Genomic DNA, 16,120 nt, shown 5'->3' with positions numbered 1-16,120 from the left:
CAAGTATAAGCAATTTTATAATCTGATAATTCATTATTGAAATTAACTCCATCCATCCTTGAGGCTGGACACCTCCACATGGGCCACTTGATCAGCTTCACTCTATCTATTATCTTGATTGGTCATTGTATTCCAACCATCATGCTTCACTAGTCCCTGCTCTTCATGATTATGGACTAAACCTTCACCAGATTGTTGATCAGCTCCCCAACTAAATTGAACAATACCAACATGATCTTGCTCTTGATTATACATATTTTCCCAAACTATCTGAGGAAGCTCAGTTTGAGGGACATCTTGCAACTAGCATTTACTAATATATTTGTTCAAATCATCCATTTTTGTTGGAGCCAAGAAGGATTGGAATCCTAAGACATAGTCTGTAGCTTGAACTTGATCTTTATTTATCATTAAGCACCCTTCACATACTAGCTTCATAAAGTATGATCTTGTGATTTGAAGAGCCAATGATACCTGTGACATAATATTAAAATGGGTGAGTTTAAAATTAAACTCAGTAAGCTTCCTCCTCTTAGCTTGAAAGATTTCTTTATTCATGTGCTTCCATAGAGTCCATAACACCTCTAGCAAAAAAAAAAAAACTATTGAATTTAGAATAAAATCTATCCACATACCCAGCAAGGATCTCTGACCAGGAAAAACTATTAATAAAGTTCCATAAACATGGAGACCCCAAAAAAATAGACCATATCTTATGTGCATATAAACATTCAAAAAATTGATGCTCAAAAGACTCATGAACATTACAAATATTAGAACACATAGGAGCAAGACCAATTGGTGAAAGGAATTTCCCAACAGCTAACTTTTTAAATAAGAGCAACCACTTGAAACAAACTTTTTTTGGCTCTGCTTTACTTTTCCACATGTATTCAAAGAAAAAAGACCAATTACAAAAAGGTTTAATCTTCCCCCAACACTGAGACACCTTGGCTATGAGAGAGGAGTCATTTTCATATAGAGATAAACATTTTTTGTAGTACTTTTTGAGAATAGATTACCATTAATCCATTTAATCTTCTTTAAGAATCCATTAGCATCTAACAATTCTTTTGGATTACAACTAAGCATTGCTTTCTTAATAAGGATATATGTCTTTTTCTACAAGTCGAGAATGTTAAATCTGCATTTGATTTCCTCCCACTCCCTTAGCTGCCCACCATCCATAATTTCCTATATCAAAGAGATCCCCTTTAAGTTCCAAGCCTTGGCCGAACAACTTTGTGTTAAAGCCAATGGTTTACCATTATAGGAAAGCCCCCACCAAATAGATCTATCTTTGACCCGATAGTGTGAGGGACCTCCTGCTGCTTCCCTCATCAGAATATACTACCTCACTAGAATCCAAGCCTTGCAAAAAACCTAAAAAACCTAAAAAACCTAAAAAATCATTGATCAAAATATCTTCATATTAAAATCACGAAATACAATTTCCATAAGTGGAATATCTTTCCATAGTTTTCTTTTCCTAATGACAGACTTGAGAATGTTATTCCTAATAAGAATCTTCCATGGTTCATTCCCCCATAAGGCTTTTACCATCCACTTAGATGCAAGAGCATACCCCTGAGTTTTAATGTCTTTTAATCCCAATCCACCCTGATTCTTCTCTTGGAAACACCAAGCCCATTTGACACAATGCCTTTTCCTATTCCCTTTCCCATCAGACCATAAAAAATCTCTAAGAATCTTATTAGTCATATTTACTTGAGAACTTAAAAATAACCAAGCCAAAGCATAATATAAGTGATGAGCTACCAGAACCTTTTACACCACCTAGAATCTAACTGCTATAGAAAGTGAATGTGTTTTCCATTTAACATGTTTTCTACTAATCTTACTGTAGATCCATTCCCACATGCTATTCAAATTAGGCTCAACTAAAAATGGAATCCCCAAATACCTTACTACTCATTAGGCCCTGCCCAGTTCTAGCCCTTGCTTACAAACCAGTCTAGCGAATCCTATTGCTATCCCAAAATTATGGATTTAGATGGAGCTATTTTGGATCCAAAAGCCTTACAAAAGAAATCCAACCTCCTAATGGCATTGTCAAAATTTTCCTCAGTCAAACCTAAGAATAGAGATGTATCATCAACAAACTGAACACTGATTAACTCATCCATATTTGGAAGAGAGATCCCTTTTATAAGAGGTACTAATTCTAAAGCTCTTAAAACATAGAACGTAGCATCTATAACAATAAAAAATAGTAAAGGAGTAATCAGACAACCCTATCTAATAGACCTTTGCAACCTGATAGGTTCTGAAAGATTGCCATTAACATCTATAACAGTAGAAGCCTCATTAAATAGAATGCTGATCCAATCATAGTACTTCTTTGGAAAACCAAAAGCCTTGAGCATACTAATAACAAAACACCATTCTATTCTATCATATGCCTTTTCAAAATCTAACAACATCATAGCCACCTCTTTCCATTCTCTTTTGCCCAATGCATTGCTTCCCAACTTGTAATGAGATTTTCCAATATGTATCTATCTTGTATGAACCCAGTTTGAGTTTGTGAAATGAATCTACTAACCAATGGAGTAATTCTCCTAGCTAGGGCTTTGGTTAATATTTTATATGAAAGGTTTAATAAAGTAATTGACCTCCAATTTTTAACCAATGTTTTATCTCCAGTTTTTGGAAGAAACTTAATGACTCCTTTATTAATATCTTTTCCCAGAGATCCTTTAGCAAATGCCTCCTCATATACTCTTAAAAGCTCAGCACTTATCCAAATTTTGTTCTTTTAATTATATTGGAAGGCCATCTATTCTAGGAGATTTTCCATTAGATAAGGAATCAATAGCAGCATCAATTTATTCTATTGAAATCCCTTTATTGAGAGAATCCTACTCTACTATAGACACTTTCACTGGAATAAGCCTAAGGCACTCATCCATACTTGAATGCTCCTCATACCCCATCTCCAAAGAAAACAAATCTTTATAAAACTGATAAAGTTCCTTTTGAATATCTTCTAGCTCCTTAGAATTTCTACCGTCTACTTGAATCTCATCAATCAACTCTCTTCTATGCTTAACTTTAATAATATTAAAGAAATACCCTGACCCCTTATCTCCTTCATTTATCTAATTCATCCTGGCGCTGATTTTATGACCTTGAATTTTATACCTCTAAATAATATTTAGGTAATGCTTGATCTTGACAAGTTGTGCTTCTAACATTTCATCATTCCCTTTAATTTGAAGATTTTTTTAGTTTTATTAAGCTTATTTTTCCAGAAGGTTTCTTCTCTATTCCTATCAATGGCCTGCTCCTTCCCAATAACTTGACAAAGATTTTTCCAAGTTTTAGCCTTCAGATTCCATAACTCTATGGCATTCAAAAGGGGGTTTCTCATACTAGTAAGATCTGAGACCATCTAAATAGCCTCAAGATTATCTATGTCATCCAAAAGGGAAATATTCAATAAAAAAATATTTTCATCCCTATTCCTCTCCTCCTTACTCCTATCACCTACAAAGAGACAACAAGTGTAAATTGGAGAATGATCAGAAAGTGAAGTAGGAAAAACTTGTATAGGAGCATGATACTAATCTTGTTTGAAGGACATTGAACTCACTTCCCCATACACTCTATCAAGTCTACAATACACCCTTTGTTTACCTCTCTGATTATTACACCAAGTGAACTAGATATTAGGAAATTTTCCATGCATATTTTCCATATGATCAGTCAAATTAAATTTTCTTTTAAATTTATGCCAAAAAATTAGTTCATTTCCTTTCCATGAGTGTGACAAACCTCCTAATTTATTAGCTCTATGTTCTACCATATTGAAATCCCCAACAAACACCCAATGAATTTTAGGGAGATTAGAACAAAACCAATCCCATAATTTAGCTCTTTCTCTATAGTTATTAGAAGCATATACATTACATATACCATAAACTATCTCATCTCTTTTCAATGATACCCATATAACTCTCTAGCAAGGTGAGCAACCATGTTCTACAATATGGCTTTCCCACTTAGGGTTGACTAGAATAGTCACCCCTCCTTTTCCCCTTTCATGATTGGAATGAAAACCAACTGCTTTGCCCCATAAAAACTTCAAAATAGAATGAGCTTGAAACCCTATAACTTTAATCTCTTGTAAACAAATAATATCTTTAGTATCCAATCTATTACACCATCTCCTATCTAAATATTTTCTATCAAGCATTTCTAACCCTTGGACATTCCAACTATGAATGTGAAGCATCATCATGATTTAGGGGGAGATTTGGAGTTCTTACACAACTTCTTTTCTTTTTTCTCACTACCTCAGTGAATTGATTATCATGCTCTAAACTAACCTAAACAAGAGGTCCAAGTGAGGCATCTAACACTTTTGACTGGGTGAGCAACATCTTGTTATCCACTTGCACTTTACAAGCTCTTTCCTTAATGGTAGTAAGGGCCAGCTGTAGGACATTCAAGGCCAGAACTAAAGCCTTATTAGAAGGGGCCTCTAAAGAAACACTTCTTGGTAGGGAGGTAGCTAAGGGAGTGGGAATCACCTCTAAAGTAGAACTTTTAGCAGGGGCTACTTCAAACTCTTCTTCAAATAGAGGATTCAGAAGGGAAATAAATTTATTAGATGTTGAGGTATCCACATGATCTGAAGCCCTCAACTAAACATTTAGATTATTATTAACATCCACATCACCATTAACATTCTTATTATTAGTAGAAACTATTAAAGTGTTCTTCTCACCCACCACTACATTCCAATGATTCTTTATATTATTATTAGGCCCATTTTTATTAACCACATTAAATTTTTCCTTTTACAAATTCATTAGGGCCAGATAATCTTTCTTCATATCTAGAAAATCCACCTCTGGGGCCAAAGCAACTAAAACCCTAGCATTCAAATGTGGCAGTGTAACTCAAGATTATTCAATTTGTAGCACATACCCTAAATGCTTAAGAATTTGTGGAATAAAAGACTATAATTCAACATTAAGGTTTTTAATCTCCACCCAATTTGGAGGGGTAGGAGAAACTATTTTTTCAATATTATATTTTGGAGACCAAGGATATGCCCTGAACATTGACCTACCAACATTCCAAAATTTCTTCTCTAAAATTCTTTCCTGCATATTATGGTTCTTTAAAAATACAAAAAACATTCCTTTTTGAATCATACAACAATATCTCACATAAATTCCAAGTTTTTTTCCCCACACTATAGCTAGCTAGTCATCAAAAATTTTGTTTGGCTAGCATTAATTCCTTATCAAGACATACAAAGAAAATAGCAATGCTTTTAAGCCTAGATTGCTCACCTTTTATTGTAGAAATCATGTCCTCATTGGGGGACAAAGAAATAACTTTCAAGCTGAGAGAAGGAACTTTACCATCTTCTCCCCTACCATCACCAACAACAACATCTCCTCCTTAGGTGAGTCCACATCCAATGGTTGTGGCCCAACCTCCATTTCTATTGGCACCATCACACTCTATGTCCATCAGAATCCTCCTGAAAATTCCATCAAACTCTATAGAGGCCAAGAAAATAGGACTACTATCGGCTAGGGTTTGTTTATATGATGACTTCTCCCCTGTTTTATCAACATTAATACCTCCATCCTCAGTACAAATTCCCTCAAAAAAACGTTCTGAACTATCTCCCATAATAATATCCCCCTCCTTACCATCAAAAATTGTCTCTCCAATAACATGAGCGAACCAGGCCAAGGGCAAAGAAACCAAAAAAAAAACTAGGGCACAATAAAGACACATAATCGCATCCCTTAAAAAAATTTAAAAAAATGCACGTAAGAGATAAAAGGACACTTGACATGACCAATATAGAACTAAAATCATGAAAAGACACCTATACACACAAAGCATGAAATTAGGCATAGACGTCATCACACATTGACACAAGTTGCAAAGCCATCTTTTCTCTCACATTGATCATATAATTTTTTTATTATTTTAATTATGGATAATATGTTATAATTTGAAAATATTACAAGTAGGTATTTTAAGATTCAGGAAGATGTCTATTCAAAAATAGAAAAAAAATAGTAAATTGTGTTCAAAAATTATTATTTTTTAATGCTGCACTAGAGGAGAGAGTCTTCTTCAAGAATATGTAATTTTTTTTTTTAAATAGGTAGATTTTATGGAAATAGTTTGAAGGGAGAAAAAGATTGTTAATTTCTAATAACTTTGACTTTGACCAATTATAACTTGAAAAATATTAGCTGAATTTAAATTTTTCTTTTTTGGTGCACTAGGTATACATGTCAACTCTAACATATTCCATAATTAGACCAAAATATGATCATTTGCGTATATTTGTTTGACAGGGAAAAAACTCTATATTTTTAGCATTTTCAAAAAATTCAAAAATAAACTTTAAAATTTCAAAAATAAATAAAAATTTCACTCAATATTTTTTTAAAAAATTAAAAACATAAACTTCATCCAATTTTATACATTTCATTAGTTTACATCATCCTCAAATTCTAAACACAAATGCCACTTTTATGTTGTTAAAGTTGAAGAGTTTAAATTCTGATATCACTTTCCTTTATAAAAGGTGACACAAGTTTGTGCTTTTACCCACTATTTTTTTGAATAAATCACCATATATTGACACCTATAGATAATGAAGAACTTAGCAAAAAAAGTGCAAGAGTTGTTGCAGAAAGGTTTGATCAAAGAAATATTGAGTTCATGTACTATACCTACTATATTGGCACTTAAGAAGAATGGAGAATGGAGAATATGTATTGATTATAGAGCTATTAACAAGATAATAGTAAAATATAGGTTTCTTATGCCAATGATTGATGATATAATGGATTGTTTGAATGGAGAAAAATACTTTACCAAGATTGATTTAAAGAATGGATATCATTATATCAGAATCAAAGAAGGTGATGAGTGGAAGACTTATTTCAAAATAAAGGATGATTTGTATGAATGGTTGGCTATGCCTTTTGGTTTGACTAATGCTTTGAGTACTTTCATGATATTAATGAATGAGGTTCTAAAAATGTTTTAAGGTAAGTTTGTAATTGTGTGCTTGAATGATATTATGATATTTAGTAGGACTAAGGAAGAATGTCTTATCCTAAGTCTTATTTTTCCCCAAGCTTATTTTATTTCTTTCTGCAAATTAAACCTTTTTTTAAAAATACCCTAACTATGGTTAGTTTTCATTATTCCTTTTATTTAACATCTTAACTATGGTGTTTTGTTGTAATCAACTGTTGATCTTTCTAAGCTCAACGGTAGGCGCATACCCACAAGATAGATTTGTTTGAAGTTTAAGCAAAATAGGCAAGCACCTTTGAGACATGTAGCACTTGGTGACATGGGTTATGATTATGCCACAAAGACCATATTTTGTTAGAGCTTGTTAGTACTTTTGAGAATTTTTGTAGAAATTGTCAATGCACATTCCACTTTCCTATGATATCATTGGTTGGCCCATGTGCTATGGTTGTTTCACTCTCATGTTAATTGAGCCTTTGATCTTTGGACAATCAATAGTGGGCGTATTACCATTTTATGGAGATGCAAGGATTTTAACCAAAGTTTGGAAGCATCTTGGTGACACTTGTACATAATGATGCCATAGTTGAAAAGGTGTAAGTTGTATGTTGTTGATCTTGATAAGATCAATAGGTAGTGCATGCTTGCAAGAGGAAAGTGAACAAAATTTAAGTAATGCAAGAAAGTGCCTCATCAACATGTGGCATATGATGATGCCACAAACCCACTTTTTAATAAGAAAATAATATGGTTTGTACTGGTAGCAAAGTTGTTAGACACATTAGCACAAATGTAATGCATTTATTCATTGGTGTGGCTAACCCAATTTTAAAAGGTATAATCTTGTCACACCATTGATCTTGGATAGATCAATGGGTGGCACTTACCCACATTACCAAGATGAATGAACTTTAAGCAAAGCAGGGAAGCACTAGTACACCATGTGGCATAGTGGGACATGTTGCTGAGAGATTTGCCAAGTCATGCTAGGCTAGAAATAAAGATGCTAGTTGAACAACATTTCAAGAACTTGACTTGGAAGGTTTAGTGATTTTTCATGATCATCGATCTTTGGAAGATCAACGATCAACACTTCACTACATTATGAAAATGCTCAAAATTTAAGTAATGTGGGAATGTGCCTGTTCAATGCATGGAAAGCTTCATAGGGTTTTAATGTAGCATTTAGATTTTAAAGAGGGTCATCTGATGCTTGAAGATCAATGGTTAGAATTCAAATTTTTGTATAGTGGAAATTTTTGATTGTGTTGTATTAATCCTGATCAATGCTACTTAATGTGAGTTTAATGCTATAGTATAATTTGAAATTCTCCATTTTTGAGCTGCAGAAGTGCAAATTATCAAAGTGAAAAGGTTTCCAGAGTTCAGCATGAGATTCTTCAAGGTTTTAGTGATTTATAGAAAAATTCATGGAGAAAATAAGGTAGGAATCAGTGGGTAAGTGGTCTGTAACTCTTGAAAATTAAGAAATTATAATTGTGCTAAATTAAATTGTAGATATCTCCTTGTAAGGGTTTTTCTGGTTTGGTGGATTACCTTAAAAGATCTATTCATGATTATTTTCTTAAGAAAATGCCTCCCTATGTCAATGAATTAACAAAGGGTAGAGACTTCATTCCAAAAAACCCTAGGTTGGTGGTTAGTGAGGATTTTTGTGACAAAGCCAATTACTTGAGAGATGCACAAGTTTCACTAGGGGTTTTGGAACTATTTAAAAAATGGTTTATAAAGCATAACTTGGACACCCTAATGAGCAATGTGTGGGAGTTTGACATTACAAAGTGGTCATTCCTAGGGTATTTTTTGATAGTGACCTATTAATTGACATCGCCAAGAAATATGACCCAATTACTAGAATTGTAAAAAACCATGTAGGGGATAACCTCTTTAGGGTTTCACCCACACTAATTAGAGAGGTCTTCAAGCTCAACCCCAACCATGCCATCCATGAAAAAATTGATATGGAAGAATTCCCAACAAGGTATGATGCACAGAAGGTATACCTAAGAGAAGGACTATTGCAACAACATTTTGTCAAGATTGGATCATTGCCTTTGGTTACACCGAACACCTCAAAGCCCTTGATGAAGAAGTATTTTAATCCTAGGGCATAGGCCTTATATCTTTATCTCTAAAAAATATTTGGAATGGATGAGAAAGATTATATTCAGGATTCTATTGTTCTTATCATAGATCAGACAATGCAAATTGGGATGAGCTCAATTCTTGATTTTACCACTTACTTAGCTGAGGAAATTCACAATGGTCTAATTGAAATAGCTCAAGGTAAGGTAAATAGGCCTTTCTACTAGTATTATCTTTTGATGTATATATGTCTATATAAGGGAGTAACTTTCTTCTCCAAGGAAATGAAATTGGAACTAGAGAGAGATGGAGATAAACTTAGTTCAGTTATGGAGCACTGACATGACATGGGAAGTCATAGATGCTAGTTATATTAAATTTGATAGATATTTTGCTTCAAGGCTGAGATTAATTTTGAAAGGATACAATCCTATAATCCCATAGCCTTTGTTAGAATTGATAAGACTGAAGGATCATGCTAAGGAGTTGTTGGTCACTCATAATTGGGGAGATATCATCCCATATCCTATTTCCACTATTTTTAGAGTTTATGGTTTTTGGGAAAGCCTCATGTATTACCATATCATGTTCCATTAAAGATAGGAATTTTAAAGTTATTATGATAGATTGTGTTAGTTGAGGAAAGGGATCCACTTGGAAAAGGCAAAGGCACATTTTTCCCTATTGTCACTATAGTACATGATTTTGTTTTTGTACATACCTACTACATTGATCTAGCAAGATTCTATGACCTCCTTAGGGAAAGGAGTAAAGCTAAAGTGCATATATAAACTATGTACTTCCCAGAGGATGTCATTAGAAATGTATTGTCATTACAAGAACAAGAAATGAGAAAAGAAAAATGGGTAGTTTATAGCAAGGTTTTGGACTTCATCAATGCTTTTGAGCCCAAGTATGACCCCTGAAAGACAAGAAATATTGGGGAGCCAAAATGGATGTTCTAATGAACAATATTCTTGGAATAATGAAAACTTTGAATAAGAAGAAGGATATCATGGAAAAAGCATATCCAAATAAATCTGCTCAGGTGGAAAGGAGAATAATTGCAAAATGGTTGTGAATCCAAGATAATATACATTGCAAAGAAGGGTTAGATATGTTGTAGTTCAGAGTGTGCAGAATGTCCCTTCTTACAAGAGGCTAAGATCAGGAAGCCCATCTAACATAAGTTCCCCCAAGAGACAGACGCTAGAACAAGGATCCTCCTCTCAAGAAGGAAAGTATTCACCATCCTAGAACCTCTTCAGAGTAGATTATAAGGCATCTCTAAGAGAACAGGTGAGGCAAATTAGAGGGGAGGGAGATATTATTATTACTACTACTAATATTGACAAGGGAGTGCCTGAGGAGCCTCCCATACCATCTTTTGACCTTACTATTGCTGATTATAGAGGTAAGGAGATTGACCCTATAATTTCACAAGCATCTCAAAAGTTTATTGATGATGAAATTTTTGTAAAGTCTAGGGTGTTTGCACAATTCTTGTGGAGGATAAATATTGGTAATTTTGAGGCAAAATGCAAATAAATAAAAACCAAGCAACCAAATAAGTTGGACTCTAAAATTAAGGAGGAGGTTAAAGCTAAATTTTTGGAGGACTTTTGCCAATTAACACCTGAGGCTGGGAGACAATTAGTTAAAGAGTCAAGAGTTTTGGTTCTACTTGAGTGGGGCATAGCTAATGCTATGATCTTTGATTAATCTATCATAAAGGAAAAGGATGTGAAATATAAAATTGAAGAAGAAATATTGCAAGCACATAGAGGAATGAATTTTAGCAATTATCACCAAGCTCTAGTAATCTGGTCTATTGAAAAAAGAAATAAAAATAGGATGCAAGAAATCTCAAAAGCTGAGCATGTAGGCACACTCACAGTTTACAGAGCAGACAAAGTTGATAGTGAAGAAATTAGTAAGATGACTCAAGAGATGGTAGCCTTTGGGGTGGTAGTAGCTAGAATAGAGAAAAGTAGATTCTTGGAGCTCAATGCCAAGTTTGAAGAAATACTAAAAGCATATGAGGAAAGAAGGAGAGAATAAAGCTGTTGGAAAAGTAAGTATCCCAAATGGACAAATAGTTAGGAAAGAGGAAGGTAAGAGAACCAAGCAGGCCTTGAGTTACAACCCTTTGCCCCCCTATTGAGCCATTCAAGTCTACTCCAATTGTTGAGTTTCTTGATACCCCATAGAGACCTAAATTTTATACTAAAAAGGAATTTGAAGAGGAAAATACTAAGTTATGGGAATTGCAGGTTCATTTGAATAATCAATATGAGGAAAAACTCTGAAACGCTATCTTATACTTAGTAGATAGGATTGACTAGCCAGCATTCTATGACTAGCTGGTGGGGATCCTTAATATGTGGGATGAAATAAAATGTGTTGAAGACATTCTAAAGCCCACTTTTCAAAAATGGAGTGAGAGAGAGAAAGATACTACTCTCGTGTGCCTCTCAGTTATCCAATTATCTTGTGAACAAATAGAGAAAACCTTTGATCTAATCGATAATTTGACTGAATTTGATGATAAAAGGGTTTCTATTCAAACAAGAATAATAGTTTGTTTCTCAAAATATGTAGGAGAAAAATTTGATCTTTTCCCCAGTGCACTCAAAAGGATTGATAATGTAAAAGAAAAGGAAGAGTGGAGGAAGGAATTGGATGATTTACGTTGTCATAGAATGAATGAAGTTATCAATGGAAAAGGACATGTTGTGGGCCATGACTAATGAAGAATATGCTAAAGTAAAACTATATTACAATGCCATCAAAAAATAATTTGTTGAAATAGAAAAATTAGGAGGTTTTGTAATAAAAAAAAATTTGAAAACCTAAATTTTGATTGGATTGATGATATTGTTTTCAACGAGTGGAGAGAAGACCTTGTATCTTTAGAATAGATGGAAACAAAAGAAGAGGGTGTGGGCTAGGAAGAACAACAAGTAAATGACACCTCATTAGAAGAAGGAAAAATAGAATAGTCACCCTTAGTAATAGAAATAGAAAAACCAATCACATCTGCTAGCCCAAGGGACCAAACTGATGATGTGGTAGCTAAGGACTTAGAAATAACTATTGTTTTAACAGTTCATATTGATAAAAGTATAGAGTCTCAAGTTGAAGTGACCTTGTAGAGATCAAAGCCAGACACATCATTAACAAACTTGATGGCCACATATTCTGAGGATTTACAATAATAAAAGGCCAATCATGGAATTTATGGCATTTGAAAGTGTAACAAAAAAGGGCCCACCAAAAGAATATTATGATGTAAATTTTTTTTGTTGCACAAAATTTTGTCTCTTATGATAGTAACAATTATAAAAAAATATTTTTTCTAAAGGACAACTGTTAGTTCTCTATGGCTAAAGCTTGTTGCATCTCACAATATATAAGTGAGATTCTAGGGTTAGAGAAAGGATCTGAGTTATTGTATATTTTAGTTTTACTCATCTCGTTCAATCTAGTTTTCTTGGTGTAAACTCTGTGACATGTTTTCTCTACACGTATTTGAGAATACATTAATTTTGTAGGATCTAGATTTTTTTATCTTGAGTCATTCTGAGTTTTGTTTAGTTGTGTATAATTTTCAAAAGAAATTAATAAAAATATGAACTATCCCCATATCTATTCTTGGCTTAATCTTGTCTCCATTTTTATTACCTGGTTATTTTAAAATTGTATGAGCAGGGCTTGTTCAATTGAATGCAATTAAATCAAATTGTATGCCAATTCACTATTTCTTTTAATTCACGGAATAAAATAAATGCTTTAGTGAGATTGATAGGGTTTTCATGGTAATAGGAAGAATGTTTGTAAGAATGATTTTCAATGAGAATTGTTGATAGTATTGATTGTAATGCAATCAATTAGATCTAGAAATTGAATAGACTCTGAATCCCAATGAATGAGGCACTAATTTATTGATTCAATCTACATATGAAAGATCATGAATAAGCATCAAGCTTAAATTAGAAATCAATTTTACTTTACCATTTGAAGAATTTCAATGTAGATCAACACTTGTTTACATGTAACCCCTTTGTTTTAGTTAGCTGTTGTTGCCTGGAATTATTTGTAAATCTAAGAAGAACTATGACCAAATCTACTATAAGGGATTTGTATTTTTGTGAAATGTCATGGAATGAATAAAATATGTATGTAATATCAGTTTGAAAATATTTCATCCCTCAAGTGCACCCACCTTGGTTTTGCAGAGCCTAAAGAGTATAAAATCTTTTATGATTTTGTTGAAGTTGGGTTTAGATTCAAAGAGCAAGTAATTTTTTTATGGAAGGTAGCTGATCCTTAGGTTATTGTATTCTTTATTATCTTGATATTTAGTAATATGTTGTTTAATAGTTGAAAAACACCAAAACTATAGAAATTTTATAAGTAATTAAAATTCTATTTGTAATGCTATGGCTAAGACTATGAGAGGACATAAAAAGGATTTCAAGTGGACACATAGAGCTAACAAGAGTTTTGAGACTTTGAAACAAAAGGTTTCCAAGTTACCTATATTAACCTTTCTCAATTTTAATAAGGTATTTCAAGTTGATTTTGATGCAAGTGGTAGTACAATTGGAGCTATATTGAGTTAGGAAGGTAAACCTATTACTTTCTTTAGTGAGAAGTTGAATGATGCTAAAAAGAATTATTCTATGTATGTTCAAGAATTCTATGATATTGTTCAAGGTTTGAAGAAGTGGAGAAATTATATGATCCCTAAAGAGTTTGTGTTGTATACTGATCATAAAGATTTATAGTACTTGGGAAGTAAACATTTGTTGAATTAGAGACATATGAAGTGGGTTGAGTACTTGAAAAGTTTCACATTTTTGATAAAGCATAAAACTAGAGTCACTAACTAAGTTGCAGATGCACTAATTAAAAGACATCCTTTATTGACCAAGATGAAGATTGAAGTTCTTGGCTTTGATTAGATGAAGGTGTAGTATGACACTAACTCTAATTTTTGAGGTGTGGGAAGAGTTCAGAGCACCAAATTTATTAGACCAACTTAGTAAGTATGATCAGTATTTTATTCAATAAAGTATGTTGTTTAAAGGGATTTAGTTGTGTATACCAAGAATTTCTATGAGAGTTAATTTCATTAAGGAAAAGTATTTTGGTGAATTAGCTAGAAACTTTGGTACTAATAAGACACTAAGTTTTCTTAAAGACAAGTATTATTGGCCACATATGTATAAGGATGTTGAGAATTTTTTAAGGAGTTGTGGAATTTGTCGAGTTGAAAAAGGAGTGAGTTAGTATATTGGATTGTATACACCTATTTCTATTCCTGAGAAACCTTGGAGTGATATTAGTAAGGATTTTGTTCTTGGCTAACCTAAGACAACAAGAGGGTATGATTCCACATTTTTTGTTTTTGAGATTTTCTTCAAAGAGATTATTAGATTGCATGGATTGCTAAGGAGCATTATCTCTGACTGAGATAACAAGTTTGTTGGTTATTTTTGGAATACTTTTTGGAAGAATATGGATACTAATTTGAAGTTTAGTTCTATATTCCATCCACAAATAAATATATAGATAGAGGTTGTGAATATAAACTTGGATAATTTCTTGAGGTGTTTAGTTGGAGATTGTAATCACCTAAAAATGGTCATCTAGATTATTATCTCCCTTTTCATCATTTTGGCTAAATTATTTAATTAGTCACCTAGGCCAAATTGCTAAAAATAAATTTATATGTTTAACCTATAGTTTGACTATAACATACTAAGTTCGTATTTGATTAAAAGAACATCCCCTTTTAATCAAATAAAAGAACTCATTCTTCTAATCCACTCAATGTGCACACATAAAGTATTTTTCCTATTTACAAATTAAAAGAAAATGCTTCTATCTCACATGAACATTGAAAAGTCAACTCTCTCAATGGTTAACTTTCTCTTGCACATGGATCATGCCAAAAGTCAACCCCCACCCTTGATCCCTCATATCTTGATCTTGGTCTCAATAGATAGAGCTCTCTCCCTCTTTAAAGATCCCAATTTTGAGCTAATGTTATGTTGTAGAGTTACTTATAGATTCTTGGAGCATTTTTGGAGAACTTCTATTTTTCTCATCTCATTATTTTGCATTTGAATATTAGCTTGGATCTATTTGCAAGTAGTATAGTTCCTTTTACAATAGCTTAGATCACCTAGTTTAATTAGTATAGATTGGTAACATTATCATAATTTAAGCATAGTTGCATTGTTCATTTCATTCTAGCTTAGCTCATTCTTGCATTGAATGTTTGAGAGTTATTTTGGACATTTGTACTCTTTCTTTTTTCTAAGGAATATCCCATTGAATGGTTTACTAAAAAGGGTTGTGTCTTTAAGGCCTAGCTAAGAGCTCTTCATATGCTCATTTTCACATGTTTACACTCCATGGATAGGGAACTCAAAATCGCCATTCAAGAATTCCAATCTATGGGATACCTTGGATAGAAGGGTTTAGAGAAGTGCACTTTCTTGGTGTACAAAGATAAGCCAAGTTATTGGGATATGGTATTGGCACAAGATAATTTTTCATATAATAAATCTATGAATAGGAGTATTAAGAAAATACCTTTTGAGATTGCTACTAGAATGTAGCCTAGAAGTATATTAGATTTAAGGGATATTTCTTATGAAGAGAAGAGAGTCATTGAAGGGGAAGTATTTTCTGAATTTGTATATCTTAAAATGGAAGAAATCCCATATTGATAGGTTTAGCACCCTCTTTTAGTACATTTATCATGATAGACCTGCATTTAGGATGCATTTGCACTTGATTCCTTCATTCTAGGTAATATTAGGGTTAGGATCTTGAGGATTCTCCTTGATTTTCTCTTCTTTATGGCTCTATTTTCTAGGTAGGATCTAGGAATAGGTCCTTCTATCCTTCATCATTCTTTTCATAGGACTCTATGCCCTTCTCTAGC

Source organism: Cupressus sempervirens, chromosome 9 (assembly GCF_028749045.1).
Source record: "Cupressus sempervirens isolate cs-2001-9-10 chromosome 9, ASM2874904v1, whole genome shotgun sequence".
NCBI lineage: Eukaryota > Viridiplantae > Streptophyta > Pinopsida > Cupressales > Cupressaceae > Cupressus > Cupressus sempervirens.
This window is presented reverse-complemented; position numbering follows the sequence as displayed.